We start from the raw sequence: 6,152 nt of genomic DNA, 5'->3' as shown, positions 1-6,152 counted from the left end.
TGACTATAGCCTGCGAGCATGCCCTTATTATTAGCGTTTTGGTACGAGCGTCTCTTTGCCGACGAGAACCTTGGAAAGTTTGGGGCTTTGAGCAGTGTGAGCCGGCGAGAGGTTGGGGTCTAAAGCCTGACCACTGGTAAACTTCTCCCCGACTTGACTCAAATCTTCCCGCAGGCGGCGAAACATGCGTCCTGCAGCTGTAATAATGAGGGGCAAAGGTGCTGGCTAGTGCGATTGTAAAGGAAATCATTTGAAATCAGGATTAAATGCACTGGTTTTTTATGTCCTTCTTTCGTTCTTTATCTCTTAAAAATGAAATGGAAGGTTGAGTTGCCATCTTTATCCTCATGAACATCGTTGATATCATCATTAACACTACCACCGCAACCAAACTACAAACATAAACCCCATTCAACAACTTTAATGGAAGAAAACAAAAAGCCATCTCTTAAAGTATGTTTGCAGAATCTCCAAACTGCATTTAAGAGAATGACACAAAGATCCATTGGCTGATTTTCACTAAGTCGACAGATTCAAACAGTCTCTTTTTAATTTTCTGTTTTTGAGGCAACAAAATAAAGTGAACTTGACTGGCAATTACCAATCATCACTTCTCTTCATTTTCTTATGTTTTCGCTAGTAGTTTAGGTAGCCTTTATGGTGAAAACCGCAGGGTCTGGGTTCGAGTGACTCGGCCGAGGTTATGTCAGCTGCCAAATTGGTTTGTTTGGTTTAGGAGACATATTAGCAGCAGTCGTTCTGTCCTTGTACTCTTGCCTGTAAGGAAACGACAAGCAGAGTGAAAGAAAAACTTATTGAAACCAGATTTCTCTATTAATACAATGTCTTATTATTCGTACTACCTGTGTACATTGTAATTATTGTGAAAATCTTTAAATTAAAAAGTATACAAAAGGGAACTGGTGACGCAACTTCAAGGGCATATTTCTTCCTGATAAACAGCAGAATTACCTGTTACAGAGACTTCGTTCATTTGGCTACTGATTCCGTACAAGTTAATCGAAGAGCTTAATCATAATCTCTTGGTTCATCTTAATTAAGATGTTTTTAAAATACAGGCATTTCATAGCAGGTACATAAGTAACCCTTTCCGTGCAATGAATTTCACAGTTCGCACACTTTATGCTGCTATGACAACCAGCATATGCTACAGCTGATAGGTCTTGGCTCAATTACAGAAATTACCTTTTTATATTACTATATATTGTATAAATTCCTACACACACCTCATGTAATGACCAGCTCTTTCTAGTTGCCAGTTACCACACATCTTAACCTGGCTGAAGGAGTGGAATGAAGTCAGTGTTAATCAACACATTTTCACTCTTATTTTTGTAAGACATCAATCTATGACATATGTAACAATTTTCCGGTTCTTAAACTTATTTTGTTAAATGATAATTATGTTCAATCATTTATCCTGTGAGAAATAATTTATTATGGGGTCATTGGTATGGGGCAATGTTTTGCAAGCACAACTGCAGATTGTGAACAAGTCTTGACACGATAATTAAATTCTATAGTTTTGGCTAGGCATGGTGTATCGATAAAGCTTGTTTTCGACCACGAACTCCCCAATAAAACCCTTAATAAAACAACGAACAACTCGGGAGAATGTCATTAACACTGAAAATGATAGCTAACAGCTTTCAAAACTGTCACCTGTAAAGAAAAAAAAAAACTCAGGGCTTTGTTCTTTTAAAAATGGTATTCCATGTAGACAGAATCCAGAATAAAGAACAAAGTTTTCAGAATATGAGAGATCAACATTATTTTTTCAACTCACTAATCTGTTTTATTTTTCTCAGAAATTCGTAAAACTTCTCTTCTCTCTCGGGTGTGAGACCCAGGCATACTGTTTAGTGTGGTTTATTTTGACCACAATCTTCAGTTTTCTAACTTGGTGAACAGATCTTGAATCTATTGCAATCTTTGATTATATAAACTAGACTGCATCACTCAAAAGATGTTGGAAACAGGTAAACTGACAATAGTATCAAGAAAACCTTTTTTTGAAGATAATTTTTTGTTCTAATAATATTTATAACATAGTTAGCAATTAAAGCCGCGCTACCAAATTCAGTATACATAAGCGTGCGCAAAATTCCAATAGTGCACGCTGATAGCGTGAGCAAATCGCTTCGCCGGAAATTTTTTTTTTCGCGCGAGCGGCCATTGTTAGCGCGGGGAAAAATAATATACTTCGCGACAATAATGGATACAAACGGAGACTCGGCCCACCAGTCCCAAAACGAAGACAATTTTCCGACCTTTTCCCTTGGGCTAGAGTTCTTTAATGAGGCAGAAAAAGAGAAAAACAATGGAAAAGGAGACTCGGCATCAGCGCCGTCACGATTCGCTTCTGATATTGTTGTTCGTTTTTCGCGTCGGATTTGATGCACACCGGCTATGTGCTACACTCAAGAAGCTAGAGTTGCCCTCGGCTATTGCCTGGAATAAGAATGTTCTTGTCTAGTTCCCAGGCCTCTGTATATCATCTAGTACTACCCTTCTCCCAATGTGGTCATTTTGATTCCTGGGGTATAAAGAGCTTTGTTTTTGCACTTCCAGACATGTCCACTGCGCCGCTGAATGTGTAAGAACAAAGTTACATTTCTAGGGACTCGATATAGCTGCCACCTGATGAAGGTGTCCTCATCCCACTGCATGGTTCCAATCCAGTGGGATGAGGACTACATAGGAACTATGCAACTCTGTTCTGGAAATATCAGGTTAAAAATTCCAGTTTCTTTCAAAATGTGCAGTTGCAAAACAGATCCATAATCCCACTACTGGGGATTTGTACGTGTATAATAACCGTCTAGTTCCGGTAGCAAAAAAAAGCGCGGCGAGAAACATCCCCGCGACATGGATTACTCAGAACTCACCCACCTATAAATAACTTCCACTAAAAAACGTATGACACATGTGGGGTGGGAACCTTGATTCTAATTCGATATGACTCCCTCCAACGAAAAATCCAAGTTACGCCAATGGTTTGTAGAGTTAACAAAAGTATGACGTCATCACTACGCAGCATTGAATTGGTCTGACAGTGAGAACTTCAAGCTAAAAATCATACGTTGTCGACCCTGTAGAAACGATCTACGAATAGGAAACGCTTCCCGGTACGACTTGGGCGCATGGCCGCGTACGACTGCCGACACTCTTTAAACTGATCAGCGGATTTAGAAAAAGTTAACAATAATCGAAGAAGAAAGGGACGAATAATAAATTGATGCTTAAGGTGGCTGAACACAGTTTTTGATACCTTTGTTTCTTTGACCATTTTCTCATAAACACTTGATCTTTCGGTCGCCAAAACTGGCAGCAAGCAAGTTAACAACACAAACTTTGTTTTTTTGATAGTTAAGCTGACGTACGTGCCATTGCCATGGCGACATGAACAGATATAAATAGGCAATTAAAATCGGTTTTGATTCTTTGTAGAAAATCTAGTCATTACATTTTCTTTATAATTTGCATGCAACGAGCTTGTAACGATACTCACAAGTTAACACCATTTTGCTAACAGTTTAACAGAGATCTTTAATTATCCCTTGTTGAAGGTTTACTCGATTTTCTAGAATTTCCTGTTTAAAATCAATCTTTTTCAATACTTCAGTTACTTATTTCCTAAAGTATTTTCGTGTTAAATTTCCTGAAATTCTAATAAGTGGTCCTCATGAAATAGGCATATTTCCGAGGGAGCAATTTTTCATCCAATCGCAATTTTTTGACTCACTACGCATGCGCTGTATTTAACTGGTTTGTTTCGGTAACGACGAAAAAGCTGAGAATTGCTGGGTTCTTTGCACTGTTAACTTTTCTAACATCTCTTTGTAATAAAAGATTAAAGCCCTCAATACACTGCGCCAACTAAAATTAAAGGTCCTAAAGAGAGGAGTGTTTCTAGAAGCGCTTACGTTGGGCCGTTGTGTTCAGCGGGCCTGAGGACGAGAATGACTATGAAATTCACAGTCGAACAGATTCCGTAGAAAAAATAGATAATCACATCTTATTGGCTGTTTGATGACTGGCATATGACTTATGTTATAAAAAAACTGAAAGGACGAAAAAAGACACTTGATTTTATTTTCAAACCAAGGCACTGAAGGCTACAGGTCGGGTAAGTACTGTCTTTAAAAAAACTGATTCACTTCCATTTATTTGTTATTCAGTGTTAAGGACAAAAGAAATCATTTTGACTGCGAGCTTCGTTTTCCAGAGCTGTTTCAAACCTCATTATGTTCTGAATGATGCGATTAACGATTTGTCGGAGGAAAATTCTGATATGTGCGATAGAAATTGAAAGAAATTCACATACAGCGAGGTCGGTCAAACGTTTATAAAGGCTGATAGTTTCGAAAGAAACTGTTTGGGGCTGCGTCGGTGGGAGTAACGAAATAACTTGGATATATCAACAAAGTTGAAGTGGTAAATTGGCCACCGTAACGATTACAAAAGCTGACGTTTCGAGCGTTAGCCCTTTGTCGGAGCGAAACGTCAGCTTTTGTAGTCGTTACGGTGGCCAATTTGCCACTTCAACTTTGTTGATATATCCAAGTTATACACGTTTATAACTCCACTTAGACCTACCAAACACTGACTAAACTCGATTAATTAACTCGTATTTAGGGACCGGTCATTATTTATCGCCTGGGGGGGTCGGAGTATTTTTGTTGTCACATCGAAGCATTTACCTGATCCCCCCGTAGAGTATCTGGTTTTTTAGAGATCCCCCCTTATCGGTAGTGGAAAGTTTCATGATCCCCCCCCCCCCTTTTCTCCCAGCCACCGCCAAATAACTTTTTGAATATGCAAGTGATATTTTAATAGTGGTACTTACGTCTCATGGACCTTGAACCACAACGGTAAATATTTGCTCGTCAGATACGAACTGAATTGTCGAGGAAGTGCCAATCTCAGGCTGAAAACGTTATGAAACAATTTTGAGCAATTGTAAGTATTCCATTCTCAAAATCTTGATTACCTTTCTAATTTAGATCGTGCCTGAATAAAAACGTGTATGTTAGACTACGATAGTGATTCTTTTTTACAAAATGGAGGGTCTGTAAAAGGGTTTGGGTTTTGTGTCTGGGCTAGAATAGAGTTTATATAATACAAAATACAACTGAACGTGGTCTTGAATATATGGTTGGGGGAGTCCCAGCGGCAAATCCTACCAAAGTATTTACAAATGCAATCACCCGGGGTCCTGGCGCGACCTAAAATTCCTTTTTTTTTGGTCTGATCCCCCCCATTATGCTTGTCAATTACGGCTGATCCCCCCTAAAGGTCTTCAAAAAACCATGTGATCCCCCCCTAAATACTCCGACCCCCCCCCCAGGCGATAAATAATGACCGGTCCCTTAATCGACACTGGACATGTTGATTTCAATAAAGCTACTATCTCTGATGATTACATTCCGATATCCTCTGAGTTAGCGAAAGTACTATCTCCAACCTCGAGTAGAATTCCACCCGTGATGGGAAAAATATACTTACCGAATGTCCATTACAAAAGCTAAAATCAAATTGATTTTCCTTCCTCCCATTGAGGGAAAGGTGAGGACAGGTGGATATTTATTACCCTCCTTTTGAGCCACCATTTTGATGTACACCTATTTCGGTTTTCATGATTCGTCTAGCTTTTTTTTTTTTTTTACCGATGATGGATTTGAGCATGCAAAACTGAAACAATCTACTTCTGTTGTACAGGTAACGTCCGGTCTCAGTATTTGTTGTTTTGCAAGAACCGCTGGATTTTTATCATAAAATTAAAGTCAAGACTTGTTACAGTACAATTGGGTCTTCTGTCTTGAAACGGTAAGCTGTATGTGCGCAATAACTGACTCATCACGAGTTTTTCATTTTCCATTTTGTGCGATTTGCGCGAGAACAAAGTTGATAAATAAGAAAAACAGTTGGAGTTGATGGTATCGCACCCTTCAAAAAAAACATTGCAATCTACGGTTAATCCCTTTAAAGTATCAATCTAAATAATACGGAATTCAAACAATTGTAATGAACACGTGTTATCAAGAGAGGATCTCACCTCAATTCATGTTAGGGATGATGACCAATAAAACCTCTTTGAGGGAGGGGAGGGAGATCTAGAGGGATAATGA

At 38.9% G+C, this 6,152-nt stretch overlaps 1 long non-coding RNA gene across 1 annotated transcript; it reads right to left on the bottom strand.

The window, feature by feature from the left end:
- Positions 1 to 654: 654 nt before the first annotated feature.
- LOC148719223 (uncharacterized) lies at positions 655 to 5,924 on the bottom strand. The gene is made up of 3 exons (XR_015993924.1): positions 5,530 to 5,924; positions 1,248 to 1,301; positions 655 to 777 (listed from the first exon to the last, which is right to left on the bottom strand). It is a non-coding gene; the product is annotated as an uncharacterized LOC148719223 (long non-coding RNA).
- Positions 5,925 to 6,152: the final 228 nt, after the last annotated feature.

The sequence above is a fragment of the Stylophora pistillata genome, chromosome 12 (assembly GCF_964205215.1).
Source record: "Stylophora pistillata chromosome 12, jaStyPist1.2, whole genome shotgun sequence".
Lineage (NCBI taxonomy): Eukaryota > Metazoa > Cnidaria > Anthozoa > Scleractinia > Pocilloporidae > Stylophora > Stylophora pistillata.
This window is presented reverse-complemented; position numbering and strand designations above follow the sequence as displayed.